The sequence below is a fragment of the Anser cygnoides genome, chromosome 4, assembly GCF_040182565.1.
Source record: "Anser cygnoides isolate HZ-2024a breed goose chromosome 4, Taihu_goose_T2T_genome, whole genome shotgun sequence".
Classification (NCBI taxonomy): Eukaryota; Metazoa; Chordata; class Aves; order Anseriformes; family Anatidae; genus Anser; species Anser cygnoides.
Window position 1 is genome coordinate 57,049,214 of NC_089876.1, and position 18,532 is coordinate 57,067,745.

At 35.8% G+C, this 18,532-nt stretch overlaps 1 long non-coding RNA gene across 1 annotated transcript in view; it reads left to right on the top strand.

The window, feature by feature from the left end:
• LOC136790729 (uncharacterized) overlaps nucleotides 1-4,637 on the top strand; it is a 39,877-nt gene extending 35,240 nt beyond the window's left edge. Inside the window, exons 2-3 of the long non-coding RNA XR_010831201.1 lie at nucleotides 2,482-2,598; nucleotides 2,988-4,637. This is a non-coding gene — a long non-coding RNA (uncharacterized lncRNA). The remainder of the gene's footprint in view (nucleotides 1-2,481; nucleotides 2,599-2,987) is intronic.
• Nucleotides 4,638-18,532: the final 13,895 nt, after the last annotated feature.

Sequence of the window (18,532 nt, forward strand, 5' to 3'; positions counted from 1 at the left end):
ACCTGCTCTCTCAGCCTGTCTTCGTGGTAGAAGTGTTGTAGGTCTTCTCTGGACTCACTCCAACAGGTCCATATCCTCATGTTGGGGGCCCCAGAGCTGAGCACAGTGCTCCAGGTGTGGTCTCACAAGAGCAGAGTAGATGGGAACAATCACCTCCCTTGACCTGCTGGTCATGTTTCTTTTGTTGCAGTTGGCATTCTTTGGCTTTCTGGTCTGCAAGTGCACACTGCCAGTTCATGACAAGCTTCTCCTCAAAAAACACCCCCAAGTCCTCCTCAGGGCTGCTCTCAATCCATTCTCCATCCAGCCTGCATTTACACTTGGGATTTCCTCAACCCAGGTGCAGGACATTGCACTTGGCCTTGCTGAATTTCAAGAGTTCAAGCCTATTTCTAAAGATACATGTTACTACTGGCTTCTGAAATTCTAGCCCATGTGCACTAGGGCTTAGAGAGAGATTGAGAATGAATATATGGTGAAGAGTGATTTAATGTTACAAACAGAAAATATGAAGTTGATGTGAAAGAAACATTCTAGATTTTGATCTGATCTTCTTTCTTGTTTTGCATATTTTGAATAAAATCTCTATAGATCAGCATAGGAAGAAAAAATGGTTCATTTTCTGCAGCTTTCTAAAATATATCTCCTTGAAGAGCAGTAATTTTAGAAATGAATGGCATATATATACAGTTAATATTTCTGCTTTAGTTTTACTTTGTTCTTAGAGATCATTCTTTAGTCATTCTCTTCATTTTCATTGCTATAGACTGAGCAATAGTTAAAATGTTGAATATTTACTTATGTTCCTTCCAAGAAATTACTTATGAGAGCATGTGCTTCCCAATAAAAGAGCTTTTATGCTAACTTAATATATTAGTACTTTTACAAAAAGCAAGTTTACCCCTAAGTGCTAATGCTTTGTGTGTCAGCATGCCTTTCTCTCTGTGGCTGACCCAAAAAGCTTTAACTCTGCTTCTCTTCCATTGTCTACTCAAGTTTTATCATTGTAGATGAAAGATGCAACTGTGGAATAGGCTTTTATTCCCACATCAAACTCCTCAGTTGGTCATACCAAGATTTTGACCAACAGATTTAGAAAATATTTAAATAATGAGATACGTTGTTGAGTCCATTCTCTAGGCTGAATTTTGTTTTATTTTCATCATCAGCTAGCACAGATTGCAATCAGTTTAATGCTTTCCTAAGAACAGTTCTGAACTATTCTTAAGACAATGACATAAGCCTTGGGTGCATTTTTCCTTTTCAGAAGAATCGTGAGAGATGAACCTATAATATCCCCTAGTGAATATAGTTATTAGCAAAATATATGAGAACCTCTGAGAATTATGAACATAAAACAGAAGCTTTATCTTCTTAGGTCTTCCAGGAAGATTGTACTGAAGCTGAAAAGCTTTTAAAAATGACTGGGAATGTTACCTGAGAGTGATCTTAGAACAGGGTGGCAATGTGGGTGTAGAATTCAGGGAAGATTTTAAAGGTGAAAACACTGGTATTTTTCTCACTATCTTTCAGAAGATGGATGCTATTCTTTAATAATTTAAGTCCTTTTGCATTCTGGTATGTTTCTCACAGTGCTGCATCTTGCTCTATTCTATTCTATTTAGAGAACATCCAGATGTTAACAACTTAAACAACTTTAAATTGTTTTGGGGAAAAGTAATCATTAGTTGAATCTAAGTGTTTTTATATAGCTGTCCATGAAGAAATTAGATGAAAGGCTAAAAGGTTATTAAAGCAGTCACTGTGTTTACTACAGTCCAGCAGGGACTGATATTTTATACAAACTTGAGAAAAATTATTGACTTTTACTTGCCTTCAAAAGGTATGAAGTATACTTGATAGTGATCTTATTTTTTTCCTAAAACTTGAAAAAACTGTTGATATTACATTACTTACTTTTATAGCAAATATATAGCAAAGTTGTGCCACAAGATAGATTTATAAAACCTCACGTAGATCTCAGCAGATGCTTTTGCTGCCAGGTGTCAAATTTATTCCTATCGGTGTGTACCCAATACTTTGTTAGAAGTAAAATTCAGACCACATTCCCCCTTCCCCCCCTCCTTGTAGATTTCAGTCTTTTTTTTTTTTTTTAATAAAGGGGTTAAGACAGTACTTCCCTTTGATGTTTTACTTACTGCGCTACTATCTGCCATTCAGATACTATACTCATGACAAGAGAATAAGGCCTAGTACAAATCCATTCCCCTTTTCTATTAGATAGCAGGTTTGATTTAGACATGAAATACAAATTGCTAATTTGTATTGAGCTGTGTAAAATTAATTATCTCCAAATGCAGACTTAAATTAATTTTTATTTAAAGATCTCTCCTCTTTCAGCTTCCTCTGGGTTTAAGAAAGCAATTAAAATTCTTTTTTTTTTTTTTTCAGAGCTGAAATGATTTTATAAAGCATGACTTTTTTTTTCTAATATAAATATTCTTTGATTTTGTATTTTAGCTATGCTGAAATTATGACTATTAGTGACATCTTAGAAGAGCAAGTGACCATGACACGAATGAGGAAAGGAAAAAAACAAATAGAAGAAGTGAAAGGATAATACAAAGTAAAGACAGAGTAAGAGATATACTTTGCTTTCTAAAGACATTTATCTGTATCATAGGAAAATAAACAAAAACAAACAAGGAAATATAGGGAAACAACAACAACAGAAAACAAAAAGATAGGAATTCAGAAAGTGCATTGGTAGAATGAATCATTGTATCTCAGCTGTAGACAAGTCTTGAAACAGAAGTTTAAAAAATGCTTCCTAGATTTTACCCAGACAATTTTTTGGCCATTTCTGAAAAATCCAAATGACTATATTAATTTTCTGTGGCTAAACATCCAAACAGTTAAATGATTTTTTGAAGCAAACTAAATCTTTGCCTAATCACTTTGTTTTCTCACTAATTTTAATTGGTCTGGTGTTTCTGGCATTATTAATAATTTAATTTTTATTACAGTGTAGAGCACATCTAATGAGGAATGGCAGAATGATGGTTTCAAGGCAACTCAAGATGTCTATGGATGAAACCTTTGCTGAATGACCTATGCTACAAAGGACAGGAGAGGACAAGATGCAGAAGATTATGTACCTATTAATGGGTTTGTTCTCATTTTTTCTCTTATTCTAGGCACATTGAAGCAAAGACCTATGTATGGGCTATGCATATATGAACTAAGCTATATACTGTGCATATTATGCCTGTGGAAACCTGGAGAAGCTGTGCCCTTGTCAGAAGACCATCAGCTATTGACTTACTACACTCTTGAGTGAGAAAAGAAAGGGGAGGAAAAAAAAAAAAAAAGAAAAAAAAAGAAAAAAAGGAAAACAGGATAAAGGGAAATTGCTATAAAACTGGTTGTATGATTCTTCATCTGTTTTGAAGTTGCAGAATGCCAGCTGATAAGCAGTCATATGAGGATGCTGAGTCCAGACTTTGACTAGAAAGTTTGACCAATATAAAAACACCAATCAGCGCACAGTTCTTCACTGAGTATTAGGCAAGGCAAAAGCCATTATTAAAACAGTAAACTATATGATCTGTCCCTCTACTCTTTTTTATTGGCTCATATTCAGCCATTTTCACTAAAAGAAGAATTTGAAGATACCCCATTCTGGATTTACATATTTATGTATAGCATTTATGTGATATTCTTTCAAAGTGTGGTTGCAAATTTCAGTCAAACCCTACTTTTAGGTTTTAAGTTCTGTTGTAAAAACATTTTAGCCACATGTGTGAAATGATCTGTCTGAGCCAATATTCCTGACAGGATCTATTAATTCATACAGAAAACTGTGCTGTTACTCTTTTATGGCATGTGGACCACAGTTGACTCACAAACAGTCTTCTTAAAGAACTGGTAGATGTTGACTGATCATGCTTAATTACCTGCTGTGGTATGTGTTGTGTTGCATGCTTGTGGGCCAAAAATTCAAAGATATCTACATGTTTTAGGATCTTAATTCCATGTAAAAGTTAAGTACCATTGTACCTGTGAGATTTCCCTTTCTCAGGATGGTTTTGTAAGGATATGTATATGCCTAAATCCTAATCTGGTCTTTATATCATTTTAAAAACAATTTTTAGTTCTGAAGTTACTCAAATACTTTGAAAATTTCATCCCTCTGGATATAAAATAAATAAATATATTAACCTGAAGATATTAATCAGATTTTTGACACACAGAGTGAAGTAATCAGTGTGAACTGCCACTAGAACTGCAGTGGGTTGCCATATGAAAGGGAAAGATCACTACATAAAGGAAGACAGAATGTAAAGCTAACATAAAGAATCCATGTACCTTATAAAAGTAACATAAAGAATCCAGGTACCTTAGGTGGATTGTCTATACTAAAATGTAGCATTCTTTAGGTCTGCTGCAGCTCCCAATACATTGATTAGATTGTTAATAGTGATTTAGATGGAACTTTTCTGCTGTTTGATGGTCTTTAACATATTTTTTATTCTCCCTCTCTTCTGCTGTCTCCTACATTACAAGCTGATGCCTTAAGAATCTATGACATTCTGTTAAATCCATTTCCTTTTTTGTGCATATGGATATAACTCAATGTGCAGAGGTAAAGCTGAGTTTTAATTCTGCAATTATTATTCCCCCCAACTCTTCACTTACACATGCCCTTAAGTTGTTTTCCAGCTCCACCCAAAAACACTTCCTTCTCTACTCAATATAAAATACGGTTGTTGTATTACAACCTTTTTCCTAAGTGTTATTTCTGACTAAACTTATAGTAATTTTGACTACCTATTATGCATTTGAATCATTCTTCATTCATTATATATTCTCATTCTACTCTGCATAATGCTTTTTAGACTTTTCCCAGGATCTTTCCCAATTCTCTGTAATGTTGTATTATACTTCTCTTAGGCTGTTCTTCCAACTATTTGGTCCAGATACCAATGTCAGATTTGTTCTTACAATATTCTTTATTTTCAGCAATCACATTTTTGCCCATTGCCATGCCAGAGATCCTAATGTGTTCTCATCCCAGAGTTTTTTCTTGAGGATCTACTGTGATGCCAAAAAGAAATCAGCCAGCTAATAATGAGAGCAGTTAAAATGTTCTAGGTTTTGTTGTTGTTGTTCTTTTTTAATATTATCTCATTATCTTTTTTCTTAGAGCATAACTTTTTTTCTTTTATAATTGGTACTTCTTAACTTACATCTAGAAAATACTACTTACAAAGCTGATATCAACTAAAGCATACAATAATAAGATGGACTAACATTCCAATATTTTTCCAATAGAAGTTATAACACATCCTTACTCATATAAATTTTTGTCAGGCCTCTAACCTCTTCCAACTCTCTCTTCCATAGTTAACTAGGAATTATTGGTAAATTCTTTAAAGCAGTTTGAAATTCTATTCTAAACATACATGTTACCTTGCAATAGAAACAACACCTTCTGACTAGCAAGTAAGTGTCATTCATTCCTTGGCTGAGACACAAAGGATTAAAATGATTTCTTGATAAAAATCTAGAAAGAAAATTCTTAAAAATCTAAATAACCCTGATAAAAGTGTTTTTTTGTACAGTGACTCTGAAGCTGCTGTCCTAAAAGAAATGCCAACTATATAATTGCTTCTCCTTCCAGCTGGCGAGGGAGCCACAGGGATACTGCCAGAACTAATTGCTGATTATTATAAACAAAGATGAATTTATATATATATATATATAAAATAATAAAAACTTTTTGTTCTCTAGAAAATTATTGTCATCACCAGGGAATGTAAGTGTTTATTTCTATATGATAATATAATTAAACTAATATAGAATGTAATTGTATTGAAAAAAGGAGAAAAATAATCTCAAGTTGGCTTTGTGGGTGGGTGGGGAAATATAAACCCTGAAATGAACTTAATTGTTATTACAGATGAATGATTTGGGACTCATTTAGAGGTGATTTGTTTACTTCTGTTAGTTATGTCTTACCCCTGTGTTATACATTTTGAGCCCAGGTGTTATGACTTAATTTTCATGTTGCGCCCTGTGTTGCCACTAGTTACCAAATATCCACATAACCAGCAGGTTCTAGGTATAGAACTAGTTTAGATTTAATATTCACCCTTTCTTTTTTCTGTTTTTCTTTTTTTGTCTTTTGGGTCCTCTACCCTGAAGCAGTGCTTTTATGAAAAATGTAGCCTTTACATGCATTTTTCTTGCATGCAGCTTTAAGGGGCATTAAAAAACTCTTCCCTTTCTGCCTCCACCTCTTTGTTTCTCTTCTTTCAACACCTTTTTTCATTTTTACTCTAACATTTTCAAATAGACAGTAAAGAACAACGTCCTAGAAAAATAATTTAAATCCTTATTTTTCATAGTCTGTCCTAATGTCATCGAATTTTAAAGGTAGCATTTGGGCTCTCAGGGCTACTTCAGGTTGAATAGTAATCAAGATTTGTGTGGGTGGGATCTTTAAGATTTCCTTAGGGAAGATCAATTAACTTGTTAATGAGACTTTCAGATAATGAATACTGCAGATGGACCCAAGTATACTGGAAAAGTTGGTTTCTAATATATTGTGAACTAAATTAAATCTATAATTGAGATGGAAATAATCTTCTATACATCTTCCAATTTGTGTGCAGAAGACTTTTCTGTTCACTTTAGACATTTTAGAACTGATAAAGACTCCAGCACACTCAGAAAATAATTTCTATGGTTTCAATGTAATTAATTGTGACTTTTATTGGCCTAAAGTGTTAAAATCTACCCCAATAAAAGCAAAAGTTTGCCTTTGAAGAGCACACATGCACACACACAAAAGATTTTGCATGTTGTAGTTCGTGTAACAACTTCCTGGAGCTATACCGTTCATCTGCAAATTAATTTCACTTTGTGCATAAGTGCGATATACACACTGAAGGGAACTGGAACAAATTGGCACTTCACTCCACAATGGGAATAAAACATTTTTCCTGATCACAGCTTTTCCCAAGAACTAAGCAAATTAGGGAAATAAAGGCCATTAAGTAAAATTAGATTTTATGCTATTTAACAGGTGTTTTGGTCTATTTTACCCTGAGGGTAGATCACAATGCAGTCCAAAAAGTTAATTGTTCGATAATTGTACAGTTTGCACATTTATTTCCAGCAGTTTAGCCTATAGTATAGTTCTGTTAAACTTCTGTCATCTATCTTTGGACCTATCCTTTCTTTAATGCATCCAAGAATTATAAGCAACAATAGCTTAACTCTATTTTGAGAGCATTTGCATTGGATATTGTCTGAAACACTGGATAAACTATCTGAGAAACAAAATTAAAATCAGAATCTATTGTAACAGATTTATATTCCTTAGGGCATTTCTGAAAGAAGGAATAGAGTATTACTGCTCATTTTCAATAGAAAATTTCCTGAAACATTATGAATCACAAATACAATAAATTGTCTCATGCTTCAAAATACAGCCCCTGAAGACCATGCACAAGAAAAACAAGATGGAGCTATTAATATAGAGGTATATGTTCAACCCAAAAATTATGTAGGTATTTTTCACTGTACAATGATCAACTGTGAAAAATAGCAGCACCAAAACAAACAAACAAAAAACCAAAAACCTCACTGAATACAATGTAAGAATATTTCTCCTCAAAAAACTGGCTGCTTCTCCTCAAAAAACTGGCTGCTCATGGCTTGGACTGGCGTATGCTTCGTTGGGTTAAAAACTGGCTGGATAGCCGGGCCCAAAGAGTTGTGGTGAATGGAGTGAAATCCAGTTGGAGGCCGGTCACTAGTGGAGTCCCCCAGGGCTCAGGACTGGGGCCAGTCCTCTTTAATATCTTTATCGATGATCTGGATGAGGACGTCCAGTGCACCCTCAGTAAGTTTGCAGATGACACCAAGTTAGGTGCGTGTGTTGATCTGCTCGAGGGTGGGAAGGCTCTTCATGAGGATCTGGATAGGTTGGACCGATGGGCTGAGGTCAACTGTATGAAGTTCAATAAGGCCAAGTGCCGGGTCCTGCATCTGGGGCGTAACAACTCCAAGCAGCGCTACAGGCTGGGAGATGAGTGGTTGGAAAGCTGCCTGGCAGAGAAGGACCTGGGAGTATTGGTTGACAGTCAGCTGAATATGAGCCAGCAGTGTGCTCAGGTGGCCAAGAAGGCCAACAGCATCCTGGCTTGTATAAGAAGCAGCATGGCCAGCAGGTCTAGGGAAGTGATTGTCCCCCTGTACTCGGCTCTGGTGAGGCCGCACCTCGAGTACTGTGTTCAGTTTTGGGCCCCTCGCTACAGGAAGGACATGGAGGTGCTCGAGAGAGTCCAGAGAAGGGCGACAAAGCTGGTGAGTGGTTTGGAGAAAAAGTCTTACGAGGAGCGGCTGAGGGAGCTGGGATTGTTCAGCCTGGAGAAGAGGAGGCTCAGGGGCGACCTTATCGCTCTCTATAGGTACCTTAAAGGAGGCTGTTGCAAGGTAGGGATTGGTCTATTCTCCCATGTGCCTGGTGACAGGACGAGGGGGAATGGGCTAAAGTTGCACCAGGGGAGGTTTAGGTTGGATGTTAGGAATAACTTCTTTACCGAAAGGGTTGTTAGGCATTGGAATGGGCTGCCCAGGGAAGTGGTTGAGTCGCCATCCCTGGAGGTCTTTAAGAGACATTTAGATGTTGAGCCTAGTGATATGGTTTAGTGGAGGACTTGTTAGTGTTAGGTCAGAGGTTGGACTGGGTGATCTTGGAGGTCTCTTCCAACCTAGACGATTCTGTGATTCTGTGATTCTGTTAATATCATTCAGTATATCTGTGAGGAGTTGAGGAGCTAAGCTTCAGTTTCCCATATATACCAAAAAGTACAATATATACCTCTAATACATCATAAAAACAATATTGTCCAGAAAAAACAAAACTCGAACTGAAAATGGTACAGCAATACAAGTAGATATGCTTTCTTAAGTAGTCAGGAGCCCACATACAAAACTAAAAGTACTTTTTCGTTTATTTTCTGTCTGAAATGGGGTCACTGGCAGCTTGTTTGTCACATATTCATTTTAAGCAGTTAATCAGATTACCATTATGTAAATATCCACACCATAAACTTGGCGGATTTCCTTTTCTCACATAAGAGAAGTAGCAAAACTGTCCAGAAGGGGAAATAATTCATAACCTGCTGCCCCAAAATGTAAACGTTTATGTTGTTCCTTCCCATTCAGCCATGGGAATTAGTTCTTGTCCCTCATTTCCTGCCAAAAACCTTGAAAGTTGTTCCCCCTTCCTGACCTACCTCTTTTCAAAAGAACCTAGCCAAATTTGCATGCTTGCCTCAGTCAGTGTCACTCCATGTACCAAAAAAAGCTTGAGGGAAGACACGCATTTAAAAGGACAGTTCTGTACCCAGGACAAGTATCTCTTTTTAGATATTTTATGAGTATTTTGTAAATCTTCAGAAGTAATATCTTCAGAAGATTATACCTTTGCTTTTGAAAAAGATTTTACTTTTTTTTTTTGAAAAACGAAAGTTTACAAAACAATAGGAAGCTATTTCTCACAAGTATTATGCAAAAGTAATGAGAAAAACAAGCACACAAATAGGCTGTGGTAAAAGTTTCAGTTACCACTCATTCAAATATCACCTATTTTTTTTTTTTTTTTTTTAGCTTAATCTAATTCCTTTAATTGTTATCCATGCATTTTATATGGGCATGCACAATATATATTCCTTGCACTATACACACAAGAAGGTAAAAGTGAATGCTGATCTATGAAATGCTAACTTTTAATTTCCTATGAAATGTGCAATAAAAAACCATTCTGTTTAGAACATTTTTTTTCATTTTTTTCCCTTCAGTTGTTCTAGGAAAATAGGTTTTATGATCTAATCAACAATACAATTTTAGTAAGTTACTCTGCTAGTTACCTCATAATGATTACTCTAATATTATGTCTAGGTACAATTATTGTTGTGGGGAATAGTTTTCCAGTCTTTGCTTTTAATTAATTAATAGATCTTTGCAATTTTGCAATAACTTTCAACCCCAATAGATGGACAATAGCTGGACAGTGCAACCTTTCTTTCTGATATTTACTTTCCATCATGTCTAATGTCAACATGTTGTGCAAAATGAAATAATGACATAATATTTTGTGAAATGGATTAACAGGCATTAATACTTACTCTAATTTGTAATATATTCCTCATTTCGTGTAAAATTTTAAGTATATACTGAAGTTCTCAGGAGACTGAAGTCCCAAGATCTTTGAGCCCAAACTCAGAATTCGAACATGGTTTGTAATCCCCAGAAATGCACAGTCCATCATTATTATGGCCTCAATGATACTGACACAGTGCTTTATCTCATAGGCTGTACTTATGCTATAAAATCAGCAAAATATTCCCTGTCCTTTTTGGAACAGATGGGCAATTCTATTGCCTCTCATTTTAGTAAACTCCTTTGAACTGCAATTATTGATATCATTAACTAATATGATATTGCACCAGAAGTGTATTAGATACAACAGCTTTTTGTTGTTGTTGTTATTGTGATCAACTTAACTCCTTTGTGATATTCAATAGTATGCATCTCAAGGTTAGTGGTTATGAATGCTTCAAAATATATTTTGATATCTGTTAATATGATTTTTTCTTTCTTCTCTCCCCAGTTTATGCTGGGTCTTTAAACAGTGCCAATTCACAATGAGAGTTTGGGACCAAATATATCGGAAACATATCTGTATTTATTTTTTCAAATGAAAAATATAATATATATTTATATTGAAATAATTAAATACTCTTTAAGAGTGAAAACAACATGCTTTTTATGCATATGTGCAGTAGAAATAAATATAGTAAATAGAATGTCAGATCACAGAACTTTAGCCTGATCTATGATGGTATTTACACTTTATATAACTCAGTTAGTACTGAATGTGACCAATTAAGAAAATTTAACTGTAACATTATTCTCTTTTGTTCCCCAGTTTTAACTTTGAAGTAACAGTTGTAACTTAAATAGAAAAAAATACAAAGCTGTATACTTTTCGGTGGATTTTAGTTCTTTAATATGCCCCTATAGAATTAAATATGCTTCATTTTGAAAAGAAACAAAGGAGTCGAAAATCTAGTTTGCCATAGCTTTCTCAGTGCTAAGTTCAGAAAGATTTCAAATCCAAACAACCACAGTCACTGCTAGTTCCTTGATATAGCACCAGCATAATCACCATCTTTTAAATGAGAGCAGTAACAGCAAATAAATGTACAATAACAAATATCCCATACTAATGAACCTGCAACACTGTTCTGAAGCATATTCAGGGAGAACTAAAGCAAATGAAGAGAACAAATAAGACCAAAATAATAATAATAATAATGTAACAGAAGTAAGAGTTACCCATGCAGTTAAGCTGTTGCACAGTGACTCTTCTGTCTTAGCACTCATTACCTCGAATTCAGAAAATCTTACGCTACTCTGTTTTCTTACTAGTGAAAGTAAATACTGCTTCACTTTAAATTCTCTATCACTAAAACTGTCTATTAATATTCTAAATACATATGGCATGAAAGACCAACATATTGATTTTACATTTTAATACTGTGATTTTAGAATATGTTATAAAGAACTTGGTAAATGGCCAAGTATTCATAAGCTATTTGGTAGGTCCACCTAATTGTCATTTACTAACCATTTGGAAAGTTTTTGCAAATACAAATGAATAAAAGACACAATACATTTAATTATCTTTGATCCACTGTTGATAGTATGTATCATACATGTCAGGTTAACATTCCATAATTTAGTTTTGTTATATTTTTCTTCTGCTGTTACTTTCACATAAAGCATCGGTGTAATATTTAATCTTTACAATCTGGTAAGAACTATGCCCTTTTTTTTTTCCGCTGGAAATTTCCACTAACAGTTTAAGGTGTTTCTATCAAATGATTATCAAGCAGTTTAAAAAAAAACAAAAAAAAAAACACTATTATGCCTGCTATGAAAACCCAGCGGACATGGAGTACTATAGTTGGAATATATCATTTAAATTGTGTAAGTAATCACTTATTTCACATAGATTTTTTTATTCCACAGTTGCATGATCTAAGAGAAAATGTCCTTGAACCAAGAAATCATTGATATATCGAATCTCTTAGAAAATCTGCAGAGCATTTGAGGATCTAGAGAAGTAAAGCACAAGGTACTGATCAACCACACCTACAACTTTCTTTCTTGCGATTACACATTGCTTTTGCTCAGTGGTAGATATGAATCCATTCAGACAAGATAAAGAAATCACCTTTCATTGACTTCATTAGCCCCAGGGGGGTCACCATTAGTTACAGATAGATATGCTCATCCACAATTGACTTTAGTGAGGTTTTACTCATGAAACCAAGTTCCTGTTCCACAGGTTAATCTAAACCAGGGAGAAATGTTCATCAGATGAAGAATATCTACTCTAACCTCATTTCTTTATAAACTTGTAAAGACAATGTCTTTACTAGATCTGTCCATGTCTCTTCGTTCTACAGGGTGCCATAACCATATAAAACAGCACCCTATTCCGCTGTTGTTTTAACCAAAAGGCAGCAAGTCAGCTTGGAGAGACCAGCTTTTTACAAGATTTCCCCAGAATTAACATCATCTCAGTCTGTAGCACTCAGCAACTTCTCTGCCTTCTGCCCTATATTGGTGAAAGCTGGAAATATTTAAACAAGGTGCTAGCTTTTACCTCCACAAGTCCAGCATTGGAGACTAGGAGAGTTAATATTCAGAGTGAATATTTTTTTCACCAGGTTTTACTGCATGTCATTTAAAGTAAAGCAAGCAATGTCTGGCCTTCTCAAACCTCACACTGAGCATGTGTTTGATTTACTGACCGGTACAGCTAGAGAATGGGGTGACAGTTTTTTTCTGTTCTACAAAAAAAAAATAGTTCTGAACATTTCAGTAACAGTAAATATAATCTCTTTTAGTATCACACTGTGCTTTTCATTTCAGGCAGGCATTTATAGACTCAGATTGCTCATTGTCTTGTGACTTGAGTAATTGCTTTAACTTAGACGAATTACAGAATTCTACCATTTTCATTTGGCAGTTTTTGCAAAGGTATATATGACAGCATAACATAAAAGGCACTGAAATATGAGGCATGCTTATAAAACAAAAGAACAGCCTCTGAGTGAATTGTCTTTGGTAGGAACAATTCTTAGGTGTAGGAAAACACTTTACTTTAAGGAAAACACATTTTAAACACAGGTATACATTTTCCAGATGAAACAGATTTCTCTCTGTGCTCCACAGACCTCAAATCTTGATCTCCTGATTCTCCTGATACTTTGATTTCAAACTCTTTTTTTTTTTTCTTTCTTTGAGAAACAGACACATTTTCTTTACCAGGTATTGGAACATTGGCAGTAGTTTAGAATCTATTTTATGTCAGAAACTGAATGAACATGGATCTCTAGTTATTTAGCAGATTGCTTAGTTCAAATTTATGGATCACCACATTGTATTTAAAATATTAATTCCCAAAAGAATCATTGTCTTGAGCTCAGGACAAACACTAAATATGGCTACAATGCAGACAAGACAAAAGTATACATACTTCAGTATTCTCCCAGAGCAACTATGTGTCAGATCTACCACACCAATGGTAATAATTAACAGATTTATTGTTTATTCCACTGCATTCTAGGAGAATGTTTTCAGCTGAAAATTTTTGCTGCATGAGGGACAGCTTTCAAAGAAACAATTACACAGTGGCACTCTGGTGCATTTCTGTAACAATACAGAAACCATGTAAATTCAATCCATTCGTAAACAGATTAGACATCCTTGCATTTGGTTCAGGTCACAGTATTTAACACTTTTTCAAGAACCCTGTTGTTGAGCTGGGATCATCAAATGAGACATATGCACATCACAGCTGGGACTGACTGACTGAGCACAGATGTGTATCTCCTAAATTGTTTGTGACAGAGACTGTAGTTAATTGTGATGGGTGACAGGTACTTTGGAGGCCAGTCAACTCAATGAACTGTTGATGACTGTGGTATGAGACATAGTATATATTAAAAACAAGTGGAAAAATTATGTCATCCATGACTGAAAATCCAAATCAAGCGCAGACAAGTAAAGCAGACTGGAGATGTTCATGGCCTTTTTCCTTGCCTCTACTTTCTCTCTATCCTTAAATTTAGAATCAAATGTTTTGTATCATTTTGTCCAAGTGTAGGTTTGTAAATCTCCTTTGTCAGTGGAGATGACAAATGATTAACAAATTGCGACAGTTTATTTTTGGATGAAAAGATGTGAGACAATTTTGTTTTGACACTTACTGAAAGCAGTTGTAATCTCCTTCAAAATATCCTTTTTAACTTAAAAGGCAATTTGTACTTATCTTAAAAGTAGAATATTCTAGCTTGGAGGAGGAAAAAAAAAAAGTTATACCTTTTGTACTGAAACTAATATTTTTTATTACGTTAGGGAAAAAAACGGTTTTGTTCAACTCCACACATTTTATTCCCAGAGTTTAATTTGTCCTCTCAATCAATACAAGAGAAATGGCAAAAAATCCCTGTTTAATCCCTATTTACCCAGTTTTATTTACACTTTACCTGTGCCTGTTTTCTTAGACTAAGCTTTTCTGCCTTCTTCTTTGCTCCTTGCTACAAGTCGTCTTATTAACATAGTAAAACATCAAATGAACTCTCTCTGTCCTGTTGTGAAATAAAAATGGTGCAACAATCACATTTCATTTTTCTAAAACTGAAGTTGGAGACGTTGAGATAGAATTGTAGTCATAGATGATTCAGTGAGAGACAGACATGATAGGTTTGGAGAATCTCTGAAAGAAGCCCTGTTAAACATTATTATCAGCCACAGAAGCTCATGTTAGCAGTGCTTAGGACTTAGCCACTGGATGAAGCAGGGCTGTCAAACTCATTTTGGGGGACAGAAATGTTTTGTCTCAGGGTTCTGTTCTTTTGATATAGCTCTGAGACGCACTGAAGTCACTTTGAGGTTTCCACATTAATCTCTCTAGAGACCCTATAACGTGTTCCCTAGTAGTTTGCCATAGCACTGAGATTTTTGCTTTATTATCATACTCTACCATATGATACTCCACTAATAGAGAGAAATGTTAATGTTGGTCTTTTAGAAATTAATGTTTCTAATGTTACAAAAATTGCAGCTAGTAAAATGAGCAAGAGGTTTAAAAGTGTGAAATACTCAGAAAACTGAATAGAAACAAACCATAAAAAGAACTGCCTCTTTTTGCTGCATTAAAAAAATAAAAATAAAAATAAAATAATAAAAAAAAAGATTCTGCAACAAAGTAAACTCTGTTTTTTTGCTGTCTCCTAATCCCCTGCAATGCCTGAAAACAAACTGAATATCCCACCAGGGGACTGTGGTTGAACAGAATAATTGTCTGCATAATTTTTTCTGTGTGATAGGCATCTACTCCTCTCATGTATGTTTCCTTCTGTTATATGGTATACTTAAACATACGAACTGAAGTTCTGCCATTAAGTCTGGGAACTCAATCCTTATTTCAAGTTAGGGTAAACATTGTAAGCAACACCCCATTCTCCTCCTTTTGTACTAGAACCTTCAGATATTCCTAAGGCCACTGGTTCTTCAAGAATTCCTTGAGTTTCATGATCATCATGGTATTGTAGCAGGGGGTATTGTTATTTTATACAGCATTTTCCTATGTCAGCTCCCATGACCTAGCAAAAATCATTATGGATGTGGTGTTCTGCAGCCAAAAAGTACAGTATGGAGGTGGAGAACCACCTGCAGTTTAAACTTCAGCTAAAGATACAAATAGTGCTGATGAGATGTGTGTTTCTGTGGCATTCAATTTTTAATGGGTTTATAAAGAAAGAATAGTCATCACTTACCCCTTTTGGAGGCTTGCTTTCACTGAATGGAGAGCTGTAGCTGGGCTGGGATCTGTACAGAGCTACTTATCAGACACAGTTTACCTGCAGAGACCATTTCCTACAAGATGTAGGTGTAGCAGAGGATGCTGAATTACATGAAAGTCTTCCCCAAAGATCCATGAATCTAGTAGTGACAGTATAAAACTGGCAAAAAGTTCTAACCAAAGGGAATAATGTTTCTGTTGCCCCTTCTCTATCCACAACTACCTGTGGTCTAGAGATGCTATATCTGGGACTTCGGGCAGATGCTATTAAGAACTACAAACCAATAATACCTGGGCCCTGACACATTAGAGAGTTTCTAAAATGCTTGCTTTTCAAATTGTGAGGGAAAAGAGAAATCCAATACTGATAATCTGATAGTCTGATACTCTGCTTGCTGTTCCAGCCAGCTCACACCCACTATGCTGTGCCAAGTGCTCCAAGGTCAAAACACTGTGGACTTCCAGAAATTTGTCTGTCAGGACAATGCCTGTTACATTGTAAGAGGACAGAATGAGTGAGGTCAAAGATAACTTTCTCCATCTGCATTTTGACATGATTTAATTCCTGAAACAGAAATTGACCTGAAAGTCAGATTCATATTCAATTCATACATGCCAGAAGATAACATTTAAATTAGGCTACAAAATTAGAATAAACTAAAATTAAATATTTTTATACAGCTCTACAGACTTGCATCTATGTTGGCTTTCTGATGAGAAATTTCATTGCCATAAAACAAGACTCAAACTAAAACAGCACAGGCATTTTACTGAATTGTGTGATATGTTTGCTGTCAATGGCAGGGCAAGCATGAGCAAAGAGCTCTCTTTTAGCGTGATGGACTGGTAGAGGAAAAAGTTTTGCTGACACTGTTTTGCTGATTTTGATGACTCTGTGGCACAGCTCTCCATGTTTTATTATTCTTTTGTCTGAGCAGAGCTATGCTTTCCTATCGGTCCTCGTCTAGTCCAGGTGGCATGGCTGCAGTGTAGTGATTACTAAAAGGAGCTTCAGGGTGGTAAAGATAAACACACTTGTAGAGTGAAGCTTGCAAAGTGACCTGCCCCTCTGAGTATGTCATATGGGAAACTCAGCAGGGGATAATTAAGCTTCAAGTATGTGTTTCTTTGTGGTGTGAAAAAAGTGTTTTGGGAGGGGGGTAAGAGAGGACAGTGGCTACATGCAGAACAGAGTGAGTCTTTCTCCTGTTAAAGACAAGTGGAAAAGGATCCAGGAGAGAGAACACAACACAAATGTTTTTACTTGAGGTTAAATTTTTGAACAAAAGGGCAGGAGAGTTCAGCTTGGGCCAGGTTACTGTCTGTTGTTATGGCAACAGAGGAGGACATCTTCTGTTTGTGAAAAGGGAAGAGCGGGAGTGGACAGGCAGAAAAGAGAATTGTTTAAAGAGAAAGGCAGGTGGTAGGAGTTTGAAAATGGAATGAGAAAGAAGTTGAGTGTCAAGGTCAAACAAAAGTAGTAGCATCACTGGCTGCGCACCTGAAATGCACTCACAGGCCTTTCCTCTCAAGGGTCAAATTTGCTAGGGTCAATTCCACAGTCATCATCTGGCTGCAAGAATGCCACTGTGATGCCCTGTCCTCCTGCAACCACTTCAGCTGAAGGGCTTACATTTACCTTTGTGCACTGTGTAAGTGTGCATAATACTTGTGAGAACTCTTTTCAGTGCTGTGTACCACATCTACCATCTTTTTAATAAATTGAACTGATTATTAATTTTCTTGGGGTAACGTGTGATGAAAGCTACTTCTTCAATGTGGAAAGCTCCCTTTCTTCCCTGAGAAGCAAGCTGGTTAGAACACAACTCCTGGGACATGCAGATGTCTTTGTCAGAAGTAAGGTCTCAATACAGTATGGACCCAGTACAAGCAATATTTTTCTCTTGTAGCAAGGTGACCCAGTAGGACAGAAAGGAGGACCAGCATGAACCAGGCAACTGGCTGGCCAGAGATGCAACTTACTGCTTTCCTGAACAGATTCGAAGTCAAATTTCTGAGCCTAGCTCACCAGAAGGAAACATAAAACAGGACAACACAGCACAAAATTAAGACTTTTCATTCACAATTCTTGACAGAAAAGGGAATAAAAAAGTAGGCAACAAATGCAATTTTACCACAGAATGATTATTTTTCTTTTTTTTTTTTTCTTCCTTTCTATTTTTTCCCCTTCTTTCCTGAATAAAAAGTTGATGTAAGTCAGCCTGTTCATGAGTCAGTGCAGTTGTGACTGCATGGCAGTCCCTGCTCCTCCAGCATTTTTGAACTGTATGGACAACTTCTATCAAATCTGACAGAAAGGTAGTGTTTTCAAATCTTACATTCTTACAGGTTCTGTGAAAATAGATAGCTAGGGGCAGAAAAGAGACTATAGTGACACCTACACTAAGGGAAACACTGAAGTATGAATTGAACTATTACTGACTACACACACTCTTGTGTTGAAGAGTGTGGATAGAAGAGAGAGGTTAAAAATTGTTTAATTCTCAGAAAGACTTCAGTCAAAGTTTGAGCTTTATTAGATACCATCTAACTTTCATTCTCTTCTCTTTCCCTCTTCATATGAGTTCTCTAGTGTTTAATAAGGACAGGAAA